General features: G+C 37.4%; 1 protein-coding gene across 1 annotated transcript in view; it reads right to left on the reverse strand.

Moving 5' to 3' along the window:
* Positions 1–265: 265 nt before the first annotated feature.
* Positions 266–21,708, reverse strand: part of SLC13A1 (solute carrier family 13 member 1) — a 105,351-nt gene continuing 83,908 nt past the window's right edge. The window contains exon 16 of the mRNA XM_040259552.1: positions 266–640. The gene's annotated coding sequence lies outside the window, so the exon portion shown is untranslated. The remainder of the gene's footprint in view (positions 641–21,708) is intronic.

Genomic DNA, 21,708 nt, shown 5'->3' on the forward strand with positions numbered 1-21,708 from the left:
CTGATTTAAATACATTTGAATTCAGTCAAAACGCAAACAACAGTGGTAATACTAATCTTAAAACTTTACCATGTTAATTATTTATTATATTAATTATGTATTCAACTTGTTCTTTTAAAGAATGCTATCATGTTTCATTAGGATACAGTTGCAATTGACTTTCCTTGCAGTATTTATATAGTGTGAGCAAGGAAGCACGGCATATATATTAGTCAGGATAAGGTAGGTTATACTGAGGTAAAACATTAGTCATGAATTCTGGTGATTTAATACAATAAAAGTTTATTTCTTTATCATGTCACATCTTCAAAGCTGGCCAGAGGCAGGCTCTGCTCCACAAAGTCACAACAAATCTCTCCTACAAGGGGCATTGACATTTCAACGTGAGGTTTCCGAGTTTGTTGCAGGAGAAGAAGAGGGAGACTGGAGAATTGCCCAGAGAGGTTTTCACTGCTTCATCCTGGACACGACACAGTCCTTTCCATGCACATTTCTTTGGTCAAAACCAGTCACTCTGATGCCCCTAACTGCAAGAACTCCTAGGAAGTTTAGTTTCCCATGTGTCCAGGAAGGAAGGAGAGCTGAGTATGTAGTATTTATCTCAGCATGTCTGTGAAACTCACAACGTGTATGATGGGATCTGAAAGTAAAGAAGATGGAAAAAATATGTAAAATAATAGTTTGAATAAAAGAAACCACAACTGGCTACTCAACACTGTGTCTAATTCTGCTTAGATCAAAGTATTTGTTTATCCATCTATCTTTCTACGTATTGCTTATACATCATAAATCACTTCTTTACATGTTGTATTATTCAGGATTCTCCAGAGAAACAAAATAAATAAGATGTGTATATAACTTAGAAATTTTATTTTAAAGAATTGGCTCATGTGTTTATTGAACTTGGCAAATCTAAAATCCGCAGGTGGGCTGGCAGGCTAGAGACCGAGAGAAGAGCTGACGCAGCAGTTCAGATGAACAGGTCACCTGTTGTAGAATTCCCTCTTGCTCAAAAGAGGTCAGTCTTTTGTTCTATTTAGAATATCACCTGATTGGATGAGGCCCACCCACACATTGGAAAGCAATCTTCTTTATTCAAAGTTCCAATTTAAATGTTCAGTTCAGTTCAGTTCAGTCACTCAGTCATGTCCGACTCTTTGCGACCCCATGAATTGCAGCACGCCAGGCCTCCCTGTCCATCACCAACTCCCAGAGTTCACTCAGACTCACATCCATCAAGTTGGTGATGCTACTCTCATCCAAAAACACTCTTATAGACATATCCAGAAAAAATATTTATCCACAGATTGGTAGTCTGTGGTGTAGCCAAGCTGACATATAAAATTAACCATGACCCATTCTCAATATACCTCCACCCACCAGCTATGAGAACAAGGATGATGGACTTGCCTTTACAACCAATAACCTCAGCATGAAATATTCTTTTATAGCCACATTCAGATATATAGTTCCTTAAGAATCATCAAACACTTTCATAATAATCCCTCCAGAATTCCTGCAAAATGTTTTACTTTCAAACATCAAGTTTTGAAATGAAGTCTAGTGAAATCTAAAACCTAGCGGCATTGTTTTATCTTGATTAGCAAATTCCTTTACAATATCTGCTTTCCTGGAGGATTCTAATTACTAAACCATTATAGTTTTTAATAAAAATTTTTCCTTAGAGTTTCATTAAAGCATGAAAATATTTCTACCCATCAAAATAAAAATTTTAAATGTGTGTTAAAACTAGATTCCTTTCTGTGCTAAGAATTAGGGTCTTAGAATTCAATAGCATGCTGAAAAGTAGGAAGAAAAATTTTGCCTGAAAAATAGTCATCTAACTTTTATAAGCAGAAGAAAGAAAGAGAAGATCAACTACCACATAGAAAACTGCATGAGATACAGTTTTTCAGTACTTTTTCTTTTGTAATGAACCCTGGTAAAGCTCACTGAATTAATAAAAGAAGCATAATCAAGTTATCACCTATTCCTAGAGCACTGGATCAGGATTAACAAGATAATGTTGGTAAATTTCTTTCAGAATTTCAGGTAAAGGACATTGAGTAAAAAAGTAGTTGGCTAAGCACTGATTAAAATACATTCACACACATACACACACAAACTTATACAAACACTGATATGTATGTGTGTGTCCTAATGGGTGCTACATGTCCTTATGTTATCTGAAATAAAAAATTGCAACCTTGGCGGTATTGGCATTTTAGGTCAAATAGAGTGTTGTGGAAGCTGCTCTGTGCATTGTGGAAAGTTTACCAGCATCCCAGATCTCTACCCAATAGATGCCAAGGACATTCTTTACTCTAGTTGTGACAACCAAAAATGTCTCCAGACATTGCCAAATGTCCCCTGGATGGCAAAAATCACCTCTAATCTAAAGCCACTGACTTAGAGGTCAAGACAGAACTAAAGTGAAGGAGTTTCAATATGACACAATTCATAAATCTGACTAAAAGGAGACTTTCACATTTAAAGGAGAATAAAATCGTTGATTCTTAAGGTGATAGTTTAAAGAAGACTTCTTTTTTTTTTTTTAACTTTATAAGCTGCCTCCAAAAAAAAAAAAAAAAGAGAGAGAGAGAGACAAAATGAGATAATTTCAAACAAAACTGGTGGAGGAATTGCTCTTTTGATTAGCTTTCATTTCGCTTAAGCCAGTGTGCTATTAAAAGAGGAGCAGACAAATAGACCAATGAAACAGGATAGAAAGCCTAGAAACACACATGGACACAGAACATTCCTAACATTCGTGGGGCCTGAGGTTGCAAATGGAAGCCCATACTAGTTATCCACCCACCAAATTGGTTTATTGGCTTATAGGCTTATAGGAAAATTGTAAGTATTAACTGTTGCAAAGAATGAGAGGGAAATTATCAGTAATAACTTGGAGTTGAAATTGATGTAACTACTTTCAAGGATCCTTGGCAACATGTAGTGAAGATGAAGATGGTCATATAGCACTAAACATCTACAGAAAAGAAATTTTCACACAAGTGCACAAACATTGCGAATGTTCTTGATGTTGATCAGTGGAGGAAATACAAATACTTCATGGTATGGTCAAATAAAGAATCTACATCCATAAAAATGAATGAAATGCATGTAATATCAGGTTATGCTTTGAATATATGTATATATAATATTAAGGAAATATGTAAATTGAAGAAAAGTATATATTCATGAACAAATCATGAGCCAATTTCAAATCATGTTTTTCTAGGCACTAAAATTGATTTCTAAAACTTTGAGGTGGCAGATTTTTATTAGTTTGAATAACACGAGGAAATGAGAAAAGAAGACTTATTAAATAATTTTTGAAAACTAAACAACTTTTCCTTTGCTCAGTAAAATTAGTGAAATTTTACTGTTTATGAACACTGCAAGGCACATAGCAGTTTGGCGAAAACTGAGAAATTGACAAAATTTAGAATTAAACTTTTATTCAATACAATGCTTATATTCTTTAAATTTATGAAGAATATATCTTTAGAAAAACTACCTTTGAAAACAGCATTTTACTTGAAAAAAAGGACTGTTTTGCTTCATTTTCATTGCTGGAATCTCTGTCCTCTGCACAGTTTCTAGGGCAGGGAAATCACTCCACGATTGCTGCAGGAAAGAATGAGCAGTGTTGGCTTCCTTGATGGCTCACTGGCAAAGAATCTGCTTGCCAGTGTAGGAGACATCGGTTCTATTCCTGATCCAGGCAGATCCCACATGCTGCAGAGCAGCTAAGCCCATATGCCACAATTATTGAGCCTGTGCTCTAGAGGTTGGGAGCCATAACTACTGAGCCCACAAGCCCTAGAGCCCATGCTCTACAACAAGAGAAGTCACTGTAAGGATAATCCCATGCACTGCAACTAGAGAGCAGCCCTTGTTCTCCACAACTAGAGCAAAGCCCCTGCAGCAACGAAGACCCTGCACAACCAGTAAACAAATAAATAAAATCATTAAAAAAAAAGAATGAGCAGTGTATTTCAGATACTATTATACAAATGCCTAACAGTTAGCTGTTATACCCAGGAGGCTATAATGCAATGTTCTTGGTCATAAATTATTTTACCTTTTCATCAATATGATCAGTTAAAAGTATTCTATTTGCTTTTAAATATAAAATGTTAAACCATATTTTGTTATAACAGCCACTCTGATTTCTGTAATTATTTATCTTTTATGCTACAGTCCATGGGGTTGCAAAAAAGTTGGACATGACTTAGCAACTAAACAACAACAACAAAATTAGGTTAATACTGTCTATAATCACAATTACACATATACATAATTAAATATATGTCAGGGGTTCTTAGCTGGGGGTAATTTTGCCTGTGTAGGGGCCTTTCACAAAGTTCAGAGACATTTTTGGTTCCCACAAGGGAGGGCATTGGCTACTGGGATCTAGAAGGTAGATCTAAAGGGTATGCCAGACATACCCACAACACACAGGACAGCTTCTTACTCACATGCACAAAACACTTAGCTGAACTAAAATGTCAACCATGTAGTTTTTGAGAACCCCGATTTGAAGGTCTATACAGTCAGCAAAAACAAGACCCAGAGTTGACTGTGGCTCAGATCATGAATTCCTGCTTGCCAAATTCAGACTTAAATTGAAGAAAGTAGGAAAAACCATTAGATCATTCAGATATGACCTAAATAAAATCCCTTATGATTGTACAGTGGAAGTGACAAATAGATTCAAGGAATTAGATCTGACAGAATGCCTGAAGAACTATGAATGGAGGTTCATGACATTGTAGAGGAGGCAGGGATCAACACCATCTCCAAGAAAAAGAAATGCAAAAAGACAAAATAATTGAGGAGGCCTTACAATTAGCTGTGAACAGAAGCGAAGCGAAAGGCAAAGGAGAAAAGGAAAGATATACCTATTTAAATGCAGAGTTCCAAAGAAGAGCAAGGAGAGATAAGAAAGTCTTCCTCAGTAATCAGTGCAAAGAAATAGAGGAAAACAATAGAATGGGAAAGACTAGAGATCTCTTCAAGAAAATTAGTGATACCAAGGGAACATTTCATGCAAAGATGGGCAGAAATGGTATGGACCTAGGAAAATCAGAAGATATTAAGAAGAGGTGGCAAGAACACACAGAAGAACTATACAAAAAAGATCTTCACAACCAAGATAATCATGATGGTGTGATCACTCACCTAGAGCCAGACATCTTGGAATGCAAAGTCAAGTGGGCCTTAGGAAGCATCACTACAAACAAAGCTAGTGGAGGTGATTCCAGTTGAGGTATCTCAAATTCAAAAAGATGATGCTGTGAAAGTGCTGCACTCAATACACCAGCAAATTTGGAAAACTCAGCAGTGGCCACTAGACTGGAAAAGGTGTTTTCATTCTAATCCCAAAGAAAGGCAATGCCAAAGAATGCTCAAACTACCACACAACTGCAATAATCTCACACACTAGCAAAGTAATGCTCAAAATTCTCCAAGCCAGGCTTCAACAGTACATGAACCAAGAACTTCCAGATGTTCAAGCTGGATTTAGAAAAGGCAGAGGAACCTGCCAACAAACTGCCAGCATCCATTGGATCATCGAACATGCAACAGAGTTCCAGCAAAACATCTACTTCTGCTTTATTGACTATGCCCAAGCCTTTGCCTGTGTGGATCACAATAAACTGTAGAAAATTCTGAAAGAGATGGGAACACCAGACTACCTGACTTGCCTCTTGAGAAACCTATGTGCAGGTCAGGAAGCAACAGTTAGAACTGGACATGGAACAACTGGCTGGTTCCAAATAGGAAAAGGAGTATGTCAAGGCTGTTTATTGTCACCCTGCTTATTTAACTTATATGTAGAGTACATCATGAGAAATGTGCTGAACGAAGCACAAGCTGGAATCAAGATTGCTGGGAGAAATATCAATAACCTCAGATATGCAGATGACACCACCCTTATGGCAGAAAGCAAAGAAGAACTAAAGAGCCTCTTGATGAAAGTGAAAGAAGAGAGTGAAAAAGTTGGCTTAAAACTCAACATTCAGAAAACCAAGACCATGGCATCTGGCCCCATCACTTCATGGCAAATAGATGGGGAAACAGTGGAAACAGTGACAGACTTTATTTTGGGGGGCTCCAAAATCACTGCAGATGGTGCCTGCAACCATGAAATTAAAAGACACTTGTTCCTTGGAGAAGACTCTTGAGAATCCCTTGGACTGCAAGGAGATCCAACCAGTCCATCCTAAAAGAGATCAGTCCTGGGTGTTCATTGGAAGGATTGATGTTGAAGCTGAAACTCCAATACTTTGGTCACCTGATGCAAAGAGCTGACTCATTTGAAAAGACCCTGATGCTGGGAAAGATTAAAGGGTGGGAGGAGAAGGGGACAACAGAGGATGAGATGTTTGGATGGGATCACCGACTCAATGGACATGAGTTTTTGTGAACTCCGGGAGTTGGTGATGGACAGGGAGGTCTGGCGTGCTGCCATCCATGGCGTCGCAAAGAGTCGGACACAATTGAGCGACTGAACTGAACTGAACTGATTTATACCGAATGGAGAAGAAGGCCATTCAAAGATAATTTAATAAACTAATTCTTAAAAATGAGCAGATGTGTAACAAAGAACAGGGTCTCCTCAAAGAAGAAATTCTAAAGCATATCACTGGTTGCATGTTTTATTTTACTTCTCTTCATTAATGGTTGGTGGAGGGGCCCCTGACTCTTCACTTAGCTGTACAAGACCAGATGTGGGACAGATCCTGCCTAAAGCAAACATTTATCTTTCCAGTGATTTGAAAAAAGGAGTTCTTGCCCATGATAGAGAAGACAAAGAGTAAGCTGGAAGAATTTGACTCACCCTTCACTGTTCACATGAAACTGTCACAACATTGTTAAAAAGCTATACCCCAAAACAAAATTAAAAGTTCAAAAGAACTAAAAAAGAAGAGAATTTGACTCAAAAGAGAGTTAAGGGGCTTCCCTGGTGATCCAGAGGTTAAGGCTTCGCTAAGGCTTCGCCTTCTCATGTAGGGCTTGTGAGTTCCATCTTTGGTTGGGAGCTAAGATCTCATACGCCTCATGGCCAAAATAGCAAAAGGTGAAACAGTAAAACAAAAGCAATATTGTAGCAAATTTAACAAAGACTATAAAAATGGCCCACATGAAAAAATAAAAGGTTAAAACCCTGGACTTGGTGGTTCTGCAACCAATAGGTACATCATGTAGCTTAAAAAGGAAAGGCAAGTACATGGTTACCAACATTAGGAAACCGTCCCCTAATGGAGATCTCAGTTTTCAGGAAAGCACAATAAAGCCAGTTCCTTTCTCCACAGAATGTATGAGGACTATACACATAATTTGCTCTCATCTATTTGAACGTGAACAAAAGCCATTAAGTAAGCACACAAAGGCAGTGAGTATAGCATTAGCAAACAGCATCAAATGAATACAGAAGAAAATAATAAAAAAATATAATGAGGACTATTTATTATCTTCTATAGTCAATGGGACAAGACTTTAAGAATATTAAAGGCCAAATAATTAAATTATGCTTTATTGACTTTGAATTTTTTCATAGGCTATGCAAATAATAACTGAAATTATGTTATTCTAATACACTGTGACGATCTTAACTTAATCTTAACCAAAAAGGCAAGAGGAAAATGATGAAAACTTTTTTATAACTAGCCCTGTGGACATTGAGTCTGAACTAAATTAAATTTTCCACTTTTAACAAATTGGGAAAACAAATATCAGATGTGTCTCACCGTAGGGACAAAGTGAAGTGTTGTTATGATTTATTGTGAATAAAATATCCACATCTCATATATATGAGTAAGCATGAGTACGTGTATATCCCCTAGAACCATGCCTGCTGCACAATAAACAGTAAGTATGAGACACTGTTTTTATTAATGCTAAGTCCCAATCCGACTTTAAATCTAATAAGTATTTTGTGACTAACCAAATAAAAGAAGCATAAGTGGAGTCTTCTCAGTCCAGAAGTATCCATGTTATTGATTCTAAGCATTAGGGGAAAATATCTGGGGGAAAACCTATTCACCTATAAAAGGACTACATTTTTCTGAGATACCAGTAAGAGCAATACACAATAGTTATTCTTCATGTCCAGCAAATGCTCTACAAGCAACCTCTTTTCAGCCAGAAAAAGCATAGGCAATCTGAATATCAGTGGAAATCTGAGTAAGAAAATTCAATGATACATGCTATCTCCCAGGAAGAACAGATGGAATGACAGTTTTTAGCCAGGTTGAGATGAGCGAAGGGAGGTTTGTGCTGATTATGGTGAATTGGTGGAATGTTGTATGGAATTTCACAGAAAGAGTAGCTCAGCTGAAAAGTGTTTGTTCTGCTGATAATGACATCAATAACATAAAACCAGCATGGAACCTATAAGAATAAAACTGTAGAGGCTGATTAAAGTGCATAAAATGAGATCTGAACAAATGTAGTACAAAAGAAAATGCATATTGAATATAATCCCAGATCAGATGGGAGCAATAAACGCGGAGAGCATAAACCTGTTTCTGGCAAGTAACATATAGAACATATATAACACACACAACCACATAATATGCAATTCAAGTTGCATTAAAATTTATCAGAAGTGTTTTTAAAATTTCTAAATATGGAGTTATTTTTTTTTCAGACATTGATCTTGAAATGTGTTTATTTCAAGTCTCAAACTTAATTTTTAAAAACTTTTTACCAGAATTATAAAGTAAAATAAAAAATAATAAATAAATAAATAAATAAACACACAATGAAAATATTAGATGTCATCTTAAAATATGGAGTTATTTTGAATTACCTCTTTGTTATTAGCTACTTATTTTATGGCCTTGTGGTTAGAATACATTGTCTAAAATTAATTTTTTGTAATTTGTTCAAATTTGTTTTGTGAACTAGCTTATGATCAATCAATTTGTACACCCGTGGTGGATTCATAAAAATAAATAAATAAATAAAAAGCAAAAAAAAAAAAAGAGAGAGACACAGGGCGTAGGTACAAATAACAGAGACAAAATAACAAGGATAATGTTAAAAACTTTATTCCAATAATTTTGAAAATGAAAGCAAAAGTCACTCATAACAAATTTTAAAAATTTGATTTGATTTATAACATTAAAGTGGAATCAACATTTAAAATCAATTTATTAACTGGAAATCTTATTGGATAGAAAGGTGAACAGACATGTGGCAAAGCAAGGAGACTAAATCATTAATGGTAGAACCTATGTGGTAGATGCAGGGATGTTCACTAAAACTCCTTCAGCTTTGCTGTTTATTTGGCAATTTTCATAATAAAATTTTGGAAGAAAATGCTAAATATGTAGCAAATTTTTCTCATTCTTAGAAGAACGACAATCTATGTTTAATATAAATGATTTCAGAGAATAGAAAAAGTAGAAAAGATACTCAACTCATGTAATAAGAGTACTATATCCTAATAAAACTGGACAAAGATAAAAAAATATTATACACTAATTTTATGTTGCATATGTGAGCATCACTGCAAAACATAACAGGATAGCTCTATGGCATTGTGGGCAGGGATGTTTTTCTTAAGGAAGTTGTATAGAGTATATCCATAAGGATCAAAAAAGGCAAAAAAGCACCACTGCTAAAGGAAAAAACACATTTTACTATATTAAAAGTGACAATTTCATTCAGAGATAATACACCATGAAAATCTTTTTAAGTTTCCAACTAGAAGGATTATTATTTAAATAATTATTAGAAATGCTAAAAAGAAATATTAGGAAATTGGGGAAAATATAGTTACAGATAATTCAAAGAACATGAAATCCCAAGGGCTAAAAAGTATATGAAAAAATGCTCAGCCTCACAACACATTAGGGAAATGTTAACGTAACATCAAGATAAAATTTCTATGTGAATGGAAAGCATCAAAATGTCTAACAATAAATGTTGACAAAGATGTGAGAGAATAGAAATTTTCATACATGGCTATTGGGAGAATAAATGACTATAGCCACTTCTGAAAGCAACTAGGTGATATCTAGTAAAACTGGACATGTTTACACTCTCAGTTCAGTTCAGTTGCTCAGTCATGTCCAACTCTTTGTGACCCCATGAACCGCAGCACGCCAGGCCTCCCTGTCTATCACCAACTCCCAGAGTCCACCCAAACCCATGTCCATTGTGTTGGTGATCCCATCCAGCCATCTCATCCTCTGTCGTCCCCTTCTTCTCCTGCCCTCAATCCTTCCCAGCATCAGAGTCTTTTCCAATGAGTCAGCTCTAAGCATCTGGTGACCAAAGTATTGGAGTTTCAGGTTTAACATCAGTCCTTTCAATGAACACCCAGGGCTGATCTCCTTTAGAATGGACTGGTTGGATCTCTTTACAGTCCAAAGGACTCCCAAGTGTCTTCTCCAACACCACAGTTCAAAGCATCAATTCTTACATTCCAGTACTGAGCAATTTCAATTATAGTGATCGTCTCTAGAAAAACCCATCCATGAGTACAACAAGCCACATGCAAGGTTATTACTAGGAAAAAAAAGTGTCCATCATCAGAAGAATTGACAAAATTTTCCTTTAAAATAAAACCTAATGCTATAGGAAATTAAAATGAATAAACTAGAAAATAAGCTATTAATACAGTTACTAAAAATATATTGTAAAAGTATACCCGGAAAATAATAATTTTATAAAACTTTAAAAATTCTAAAAACAATATTATAAATTGCTTATATATACATGTTGTTATTTAGTTACTAAGTCATGTCCAGCCTTATGAAACCCTATCAACTATAGTCTGCCTGGGATTTTCTGTTCATGTGATTTCCCAGACAAGAATACTGGAGTGGATTGCCATTTCCTTCTCCAGGGAATCTTCCTGATTCAGGGATCAAACCCACATCTCCTGCATTGGCAGATGTAGAAAAAGTCTGGAATCATACATAGATGGGGTGATACATACCAAATTGAGGTTAGTTATTACCTCTGGTGACAGTAATGAGTTAGGGGGCTTTATTTTCTAAGGCAGGTACCGTTCTTTAATTGAAGGATAATAGCTTTGCAATATTGTGTTGGTTTTGCCATACATCACCATGGATCAGCCATAGTTATTCATATGCCTTCCCTCTTGAACCTGCCACCTAACATCCCACCCCACCCCTCTAGATTGTTACAGAGCCTAGTTTGAGTTCCCTGGGTCATAACAGCAAATTCCAATTTGGCTATGTATTTTGCATATGGTAGTGCATGTTTCCATATTACTCTCTCCATTCGTCCCACTCTCCCTCCTCCCCCACCTCTGTGTCCATAAGTCTGTTCTCTGTGTCTGAGTGCTCTGAAAATAGGTTCATCAGTACTGTCTTTCTAGATTCCATATGTATGCTATAATATATATTTGTTTTCCTCTTTCTGACTTACTTTACTCAATAGGCTCCTGGTTCGTCCACTTCATTAGAACTGACTCAAATGAGTTCCTTTCTATGGCTGAGTGATAGTCCATTGTATATATGCACCACAGCTTCTTTATCCATTCATCTGTGGATGGACATTTAGGTTGCTTCCATGTCCTAGTTATTGTAAGTAATGCTGCAGTGAACATTGGGGCACATGTGTCTTTTTCACTTTTGGTTCCCTCAGGGTATATACTGAGTAGTGGGACTGCTGGGTCATATGGTAGTTTTATTCCTAGGTTTTTAAGGAATCTTCATACTAGCTTCCATAATGGCAGCATCAGTTTACATTCCCACCAACAGAGAATACCCTCTCCAACATTTATTGTTTGTAGATTTTTTGATGATAGCTATTCTGGAAAGTGTGAGGTGATATCTCATTGTAGATTTGATTTGTATTTCTCTATTAATGAGCAATGTAGTTAGGGGGCTTTATTTGCTCATTTCTTCGGGGAAAATATATGGAACAAATATTTAAAACAATTTAATTATTAATTAACTTATTAAGTTCTTAAGCTTTAAAATTTGCACAATGGGTCCATGGGATGGTGGATATACTGTTGTTGTTAATAGTACTTTTCCATGTGTTTGGAGTATTTCATAATGACAAATTTTAAATAGATAAAATTGATATATATGGAATGTATAATGCTACAATGAACATAAGGGTGCATATATCTTTTAGAATTTTGTTCTTTACTTTCCTAACCTTAAATTAGATAATCATACTGAGTACAGGAAAGCCTGGCATGCTGCAGTCCATGGGGTGCAACGAGTCAGACACAACTGAGTGACAGAACAACAACTTTGACAATTAAAGTAAGTGTAAAGAATTTTGATATTTAGATAAAACTGTGCAAAAATCTTACTGCACTTTTTACATAAGTCTCTCTTAACCTTACTTCCCCACCCAGGCTTCCACAACTCTATTCATATGATCCTACCTGGTAATATCTTCAATAAAGTTAACTGATCAATGAATGAACTTTTCACATTAAAGATCTCTATGAGCTCATATTTTCCCCAAAAGTGAAAATGTGGACTAAATGGTCTTTTCCAGAATATCATTGTTGATTTTTAACATTCTTCCCTAAGAAAGACAGTAATATATATTACAGTGATGCATTTTCATGAAGAAATCCTAGAACCCATCACAAGGTCTTGCTTTGGGTTTATGTTTTGTTCAATGGGATAAATCATCCCATAGCTAATTCTAACCTCTGAGAAACAGGAAACAACTGAGTAAAGGTCCACAGAGTCAAGGCTATGGTTTTTCCAGTAGTCATGTCTGGATGTGAGAGCTGGACCATAAAGAAGTCTGTGCATTGAAGAATTGATGCTTTTGAACTGTGGTGTTGGAGGAGACTCTTGAGAGTCCCTTGGACAGCAGTGAGATCAAACCAGTCAATTCTATAAGAAATCAACCTTGAATATTCATTGGAAAGACTGATGCTGAAGTTGAAGCTCCCATAGTTTGGCCACTTGATACGAAGAGCTGGCTCATTGGAAAAGACCCTGATGCTGAGAAAGACTGAGAGTAGGAGGAGAAGGGGACGACAGAGTTCAAGATGGTTGGATGACATTACCAACTCAGTGGACATAAGTTTCAGCAAACTCTAGAAGACAGTGAAGGACAGGGAAGCCTGGCGTGGTACAGTCCATGAGATCGCAGACAGTCAGACATGAAGGAGTGACTAAACAACAACAAAAAGGAAATAGCTGGTTTTCCAACTCTTCTGAGAATTTTTATACTTACCTTTACAGGAATTCAGAACAATACTTGGAGAGACAGAGGGTGTGATTCAGTTCAGTTCAGTTCAGTCGCTCAGTCGTGTCCGACTCTTTGCGACCCCATGAATCGCAGCACGCTAGGCCTCCCTGTCCATCACCAACTCCCGGAGTTCACTCAGACTCACGTCTATCGAATCAGTGATGCCATCCAGCCATCTCATCCTCTGTCGTCCCTTTCTCCTCCTGCCCCCAATCCCTCCCAACATCAAAGTCTTTTCCAATGAGTCAACTCTTTGCATGAGGTGGCCAAAGTACTGGAGTTTCAGCTTCAGCATCATTCCTTCCAAAGAAATCCCAGGGTTGATGTCCTTCAGAATGGATTGGTTGGATCTCCTTGCAGTCCAAGGGACTCTCAAGAGTCTTCTCTAACACCACAGTTCAAAAGCATCAATTCTTCAGTGCTCAGCCTTCTTCACAGTCCAACTCTCACATCCATACATGACTACTGGAAAAACCATAGCCTTGACTAGATGGACCTTAGTCGGCAAAGTAATGTCTCTGCTTTTGAATATGCTATCTAGGTTGGTCATAACTTTTCTTCCAAGGAGTAAGCATCTTTTAATTTCATGGCTGCAATCACCATCTGCAGTGATTTTGGAGCCCCCAAAAATAAAGTCTGACACTGTTTCCACTGTTTCCCCATCTATTGTCATTTGTTATATGTTTTTTTAAGAGAGCTGAAAAAAGGGATTATAAACTGGCAACAAGAAAGTATTGAATCTCCTGACTCACAAGCTGACATTTCTTCATGGTGAAGAGTTAGAAGATATACTGGTGATGATTGCTTTGATAATTCTGATACTGTGGCTTTGTCTCTTAGGGGACACTTAATCAGATTCTAATAAATGTTAACAATATGAAAATTCCTTGAGAACATGCAATTATAGTGTGATGCATCTTTCAATTCACACACTGACATTCTGAGTGCTCTAAAAAGGTCCTCCATCAGCCGTTCAGATAGTAGAAATGAAAAACAGATGGATTGTAAAGAATAAAAACAGGAAGAGAAAAATGAGGCTCAGTATCACTCTGCGTTTGCAGAGCACTGCTTGCATCTCTTCAGTTCATCAAAGCTCAGGTGTAGATGGAAAGTGATGCCTCTACTTCTAGAATCAATCTGTCAACAGCATCTGCCATCCCAATCTCCATCTCCACATTTGTTGTGTTTTTTTTTTTTTTACCATAATTTACTCTTATTAGAGAGAGGCTTTAGAACACTGTAAGAAATATTTACAGCTACTCCACAAAACTCTTAACTCTTAGTTAATGCAAAACATCACCAATGCTGAAGAGTCCCTCAAATTACACCTGACCAACTTGTGTCACTAGAGACACTAAGAATCCTACTGGAACTAAGATCTTTCTTCAAAAACTTGAGATATAATGCATTTGAAACTGAGATATTAAAAGAACCCAGCTCAGGGAAATAAAAGATGGAAGGCTGTACTTTGTAATTAGCAATTAATAAACAAGGCTGATCATCCAGGAAAACTTCTGCAAACCTTGAAAATGTCTACAGTCTTCATTATGATTTCGCCATTGATGTAGGCAAAGAACAGGTGTACACTAAATATTTGCAGCCTGAGTTGAGGAGATTTTAGACACTAGGCACCCTACTGTCTATGGAAGTAACATTATAAATACTCTCTTGAGAGTCCCTTGGACTGCAAGGAAATCCAACCAGTCCATTCTGAAGGTGATAAGCCCTGGGATTTCTTTGGAGGGAATGATGCTGAAGCTGAAACTCCAGTACTTTGGCCACCTCATGCGAATAGCTGACTCATTGGAAAAGACTCTGATGATGGGAGGGATTGGGGGCAGGAGGAGAAGGGGACGACAGAGGATGAGATGGCTGGATGGCATCACTGAGTCGATGGACGTGAGTCTGAGTGAACTCCGGGAGTTGGTGATGGACAGGGAGGCCTGGCGTGCTGCGATTCATGGGGTCGCAAAGAGTCGGACATGACTGAGTGACCGAACTGAACTGAACTGAATAGGTATGAGTTTTTCCTTTCTGTCTAGACACTCAAAAAAATATATTTTTATTAGGTTAAAAAAGCATTCTCACCACACACATACACAAACAGGCCCATTACACATGCAGAAGCAAAGTTAACTGCATGAGGTAATAAATGTGCTAATTATCTTGATCTTCTTTATCATTCCACAAAGTATATGAAAATCAACTCATCACACTGTACACTTTAAAAATGTATCTTTTTAAGTTAAGCTTTTTTACCTTGACATAATTACTTTGTCTATATAATGTGTCAAATTGGATAAACTATGCTGGCTCTGTCTTGTCACTAAAAATATCTAAATTTGAAGACTACTTTAAATTTCTTTGAATACTCTTACTGTATCCACAGAACCACCTAACTACAGATTCAGTATCTATGTTCGGCAAATAAATTCAGAGGAGGCTATACAAGATGGAATAGCATCTTATAGCAACCAGTACTTGATTGTTTGGTTATCATGCCTGCTTTCCATATATGTTATTTTCAGAATAAACATGAAGGATTGCTAGTTTAAAATACTCTTTCTTGAAAGCTTGATTTACATTTTGTAGAGTACTTTACTATCAGATTGTAAAAGGTAAGCTACTAGAAATGTTCAAAAGTGTTTTAGGGAATTGTATAGAGTTTTTTTTTTTTCTTTGTTTATATTATTTAGTCAAGTGAATATATGAAGATACAAAAAAGAGACAGGAGGTAGAATGTAAATCATGGTCAATGAGACTTCTCTTCCTGTGGGAAGACCGAGGTTCTTTAAAACCTCACAGTTCTGGCTTAAAAAAAAAAAAAATGGGGAAGTAAATATAAGTAACACTGGCCTTCAGGAATATATTAACTGTAAAGCTGGCTTTAACATGAAGTATAAATTATCTAGCACGTTAAATCTCAAATACAGCCTCAACCACCTTTGCAGTAATAGAGATTGTCAAATTCCAGTTCTGAGGATGAATTCTGACCCTTTTCAAGTGGTAAGGAGGACCCATCAAGTAGATTCTGTATGAAGGAAGTTCAGGGCATCCCAAAGCAATTCCAAGATACCTGAGGACAGAACTATTCATACCCAGTAGAGCCCCAACTCTGGAAAACATCCAGTATATCCCAACTCTGACCGGAAAAAATTACTTTCCCAGTTGAGATGGAGAGTAAAAGTTTATGGAGAGGAATATCAAGGACTGTAGTAAAAATGACTTCCCAAAACCCTGAGGAATAACCTGCCATTATTTATCATTCATTTAACACTTGTTAGATGAACCACAAAAAGCCTTGTTACTGAGAAGATAAAGTATTCCTATCAGCCCATATCTTGTGTCACAGACTTGCCTCCTCAGGTTGAACCAACTTTGAGGTTGACTTATTTTTCTAAACAACTTTTCCAAGATTTAAATCTCTACATCCCCTAATTCTTTTTACATAAAACAAGAAACTATATTTGTCCTAAGGTACTTTCAAATATGGCCATGAAATCTTGTGTTCTAATTAAAATAACAATTTAAAATTATATCATTAGTTCATCTGTCAATGGACATGTAGGTTGCTTGCATGTATCGACTACTGTAAATAGCACTGCGGTGAACATGGGGGTGTGTGTATCTTTTCAAATTATGTTTTTCTCCAAATGGATAAAGAAGATGTGGTATATTTATACAATGAAATATTACTCAGGCATAAAAAAGAATGCAAAGATACCATTTGCCGCAGCATGCATGGACCTACAGAATATCATACCAAGTGAAGTAGGACAGATAAATATCATATATTGCTTGTATGTGGAACTTTAAAAAAATGATACAAATAAACTTACTTACAAAACAAAAATAGATTCATAGACATAGAAAACAATCTTATGGTTACCAGAGGAGAACAATGGGGGAGAGATAAATTAGGATTTGGGGATTACCATATACACTCTACTGGAGCTTCCCAGGTGGCTCAGTGGTAAAGAATCTGCCTGCCAATGCAGGAGATGTGAGTTCGATCCCTGGGTTGGGAAAATTCCCTGGAGGAGGAAATGGCAAGCCATTCCAGTATTCCTGCCTGGAAAATTCCATGGACAAAGGAATCTGATGAGCTGCAGCCTATGGGATTACAGAGCATGCATGCAGACACACTACTCTATATAAAGTAGATAAACAAGGACCTACTATGTTTAAGCACTCCCTTAACCTTAGAGCTTTGTTATACTTTAAACTCTGAGCCTTTACACAAGGCAAAATAATAGCAGTTTAGTTATTAAACAAAATCAAGGACCTTTAGTTAGTCCTGAAGGACTATAGGCAGTATTCTGAGCCATACTCTGTGAGCTGTTTTGCAGATACTGAAGCCCCTACCAGGTGGAGAAAGATGACCACATTGTAGCTATGACAGAAGCTTTTCTGTTTCATATAATCTCAGAACTGGCCTCAAAAAATGGGAATTAATCCTAGAACTGAAGATTAACTGTACTTGAAACAATCAAGGTGACACTGATCAGACCACCACATTACTGATTTTGAGATGATTCTCAGAGCTGACTGTGCTTCTCTGCCCCCTCCCTCTGCCAATACACCCTTGAAGTTCCCCTTTCAAAGCTCTTGCCCTTGAGGTGGCACTAGTGGTAAAGAATCCACCTGCCAATGCAGGAGATGCAACAGACGCAGGTTCAATCCCTCGGTTGGGACGATCCCCTGGGAAGAGGAAATGGCAACCCACTCCAGTATTCTTGGCAGGAGAAACTCAGGGACAGAGGAGCCTGGGAGGCCACAGTCCAGGGTGTCACAAAGAGTGGGACATGACTAAACGTCTGAGCACACACATGCTGCCTGAGCGGCAATTGGGAGTTGGTTTTTGGACATGAGTCCACCTTATTCCTTGGTTGCTGGCCTCCAAAATAAAGTTTTTCTAACACTTATCTCTCAGGTATTGGCTTTCGAGCAGTGAGCAGCTGGACCTGGGTTTAGTAATAGTATTGCACAGGGAACTATACTCAATATTTTGTAATAACCTATAAGGGAAAAGAATCTGAAAAAAAACACACATGCATATATAACTGAATCACTTTGCTGTATACCTGAAACTAACATCTTGTAAATCAAATATACTTCAGTTAAAATAAATATCAAACAATTTAGGATATAAATATTAGGTAGCTATCATAGTATTGAAGTTGAAGAAAAAACAGTTTCTTACATGTTGTTTTTGTATGTTCTAGACTCACTTCATCTTATAGAAACATCGTATTTTAAGCTAAAAATAAAGGTCTGACCACAGTTCTCAGGTTCACATTTGGACTATTCAAATGAGTTTAGTCAGTTTTTCTTGACTCTCTCATAAATGCTGAATAAATCTCAAACTCAACAAATTCAAAATTGCACTCATAGAAGAACCTTTTCTACCTCCAAATACCAATATAGATACTCCTTATCTACCATTTACTCTCTTATTTAAGACTTCACTGTACACCAGTGATTAAAATTGGAGATTTCAGAACCAGCCAATTAACTCAGCTTGTCCTGATTCCAAGTTTACTAGGGGGTAAAAGGTATTATAATTTAAATTTGGCTCTTCTAGAGACCTCCACTCTTATCAAGATGCAACATTAGGAAAAGGATTTACTCTTCTGCCTGAAACAACTAAGAAAAAGAAAAATTTTATGAAATAACAGTTTTCAGACACTGGATATCAGGCAAAACAAGACAGTGATCTCTGAAATGAAGGAAATAGTTGAGCCCTATGATTGATTCAACTTATAGCACAGGGAAGGGGGAATCCAGGCAGAACCTGGTGATGATAACCTGAGTTGAGTAGATGGAGTTGGGAGTCTGGGGAGGACAGGTGGCTATAGTTTGCAGAGCAGAGTATCAGAGAAGAGAGACATGTATAGACAGAAAGATCTCCAGAAATCCTGTCCTCTATTCTGTTGAATACTGATCAAAGCATATTTGTTAGGAAACTATCTGAAGGTAAAGAAATAATCACGTAAAATTATTCGATGAAGTGATCAACAAGGGCTCACACAGTGCTGGGAATAATTCATGCTCCAACCAGAGTGTGTGTGTGTGTGTTAGTTGCTCAGTTGTGTCTGACGATTTGTGACCACATGGATTGTAGCCCACCAGGCTCCTCTGTCCATGGAATTCTGCAGGCAAGAATACTGGAATGGGTTGCCATTCCCTTCTCCAGGGGATCTTTCCAACCCAGGGACTGAACCTGGTTCTCCCGCATTGCAGGCAGATTCTTTACTATCTGAGCTGCCAGGGAAGCCCTCCAATCAGAGTGGAAAACCTCAAAAGTAACAGAGCATCATGTAAAACACTGAGAAAGATGTTGCCTCAGTAGCGAGGGAAAGGCAGTCCCAGTACAGGTTGTTTTGATCTTACCCAATAAATCTTAAGAGCAAATTGTTTCCAAATAACTGTACCCCAGAATAACACAAAAATATTTATAGAAATAAAAATATACCTTAAACATACCTAGTATTTAACAAAGTAAAGTCAACAAGGTCTGGCTCTCAATTTAAAAAAAAAACAGTGCCAGGAAGAAAAAGAACAAAACTATAGCTCTTAAATGAGGAAAATCAAGCAGTAAGAAGTAGCAGAAATGACAGAAATGATAAAATTAGTAGGCAAAAACAGCAAAAGTTATGAAACCTATATTACATATGTTCAAACTTGCTTCATCCAGGGTGAGTTTCATATGTAAGGTTCAGAGAATTTAGATAAAAACTGCAAGAAGAAAGGAATAAGATATGGTATCTAATAAACAAAAACCTAAGTTGATTAAGTTAAATGCTGAAATAGAGGGAAAAAAAAAAAACACTGAAATGACTAAATTGACTTGGATTTAGTTAAATTAAGTGTTCTGCTCTAAAGAAAAAATGGAAACTTGAGAGCTACGTTAGAATACTTTGTCTTTGAACTTGCATTTTTATGCTTTTTCAGTATTTTAATTCTAGCTTTTCTCTTAACCCATACATTTACCGATTTGGTTACTCACCATTTCTTACTGTGTCACACACCTTCAGTGTTGAATTATTTTTCTTTTCCCTTTGATATATGGTTTAGAAGTATCTTCATGAGCCTTGCATGCGGTAAGCTCCCTTAGTTTTTGTTGTTTTGAAAACTTCTTAGTTTTCTTTCATTCTTGAAACATAAATTTTTCTAGATATATCATTCTAGGTTGATAGCTCTTTGTTTTAGCACTTGGAGATTCTTCAGTTCAGTTCAGTTCAGTTGCTCAGTCGTGTCCGACTCTTTGCGACCCCATGAATCGCAGCACACCAAGCCTCCCTGTCCATCACCAACTCCCGGAGTTCACTCAGATTCACGTCTATCAAGTCAGTGATGCCATCCAGCCATCTCAACCTCTGTCGTCCCCTTCTTCTCCTGCCCCCAGTCCCTCCCAGCATCAGAGTCTTTTCCAATGAGTCAACTCTTTGCATGAGGTGGCCAAAGTACTGGAGCTTCAGCTTTAGCATCATTCCCTCCAGAGAAATCTCAGGGCTGATCTCCTTCAGAATGGACTGGTTGGATCTCCTTGCAGTCCAAGGGACTCTCAAGAGTCTTCTCCAACACCACAGTTTAAAAGCATCAATTCTTCGGTGCTCAGCCTTCTTCACAGTCCAACTCTCACATCCATACATGACTACAGGAAAAACCATAGCCTTGACTAGACGGACCTTAGTCAGCAAAGTAATGTCTCTGCTTTTGAATATACTATCTAGGTTGGTCATAACTTTTCTTCCAAGGAGTAAGCGTTTGTTTCCAATTGTTCTTGAGGATGTAGCCTTGGTTCAAGTGTCTAATTATGGCTCCTTGGGTGTAGTCTGTCTTCTTTCTCTCTTTATCATCTTTTCTTTCTTTTGGCTGTGCCATGTGGCATATGGGATCTTAGTTGCACTGGGGATCCTAGTTCCCAGATGAGGGATTGAACCTGCTTCCCTGCAGTGGAAGCATGAGTCTTAACCACTGGACCACTGAGGAAGTCCTTTTCTTTCTTTTGTTGCTGTTGTTATTCAGTTTCTAAGTCATGTCTGACTCTCTGCAACGTCATTTATTGCAGCACGCCAAGCTTCCCTGTCCTTCAGTATCTCCTGGAGTTTGCTCACTCTTTCTTTCGAGTGTTCTACTATTTCACTATCATGTAGGTGAGGGTATATTTCCTTTCTAAAAATCCTGCTTTGGATTCATTATGCTTTCTAAAAAACTTGATTTGTTTCTTTCATTAATATTGGAAAATTGTCACCCATTGTATCTTCAGGGACAGCATTTCTCATATTCTTTTTATTATCTACTCTTGGTGACAGTGAAGTTGCTCAGTCATGTCTGACTCTTTGTGACACCATGGACTGTAGCCTACCAGGATCCTCCAACCATGGGATTTTCCAGGCAAGAGTTCTGAAGTGGGTTGCTGTTTCCTTCTCCAGGGCATCTTCCTGACCCAGGGATTGAACCTGGGTCTCCCACATTGCAGGC

Source organism: Oryx dammah, unplaced genomic scaffold (assembly GCF_014754425.2).
Source record: "Oryx dammah isolate SB20612 unplaced genomic scaffold, SCBI_Odam_1.1 HiC_scaffold_18, whole genome shotgun sequence".
Lineage (NCBI taxonomy): Eukaryota > Metazoa > Chordata > Mammalia > Artiodactyla > Bovidae > Oryx > Oryx dammah.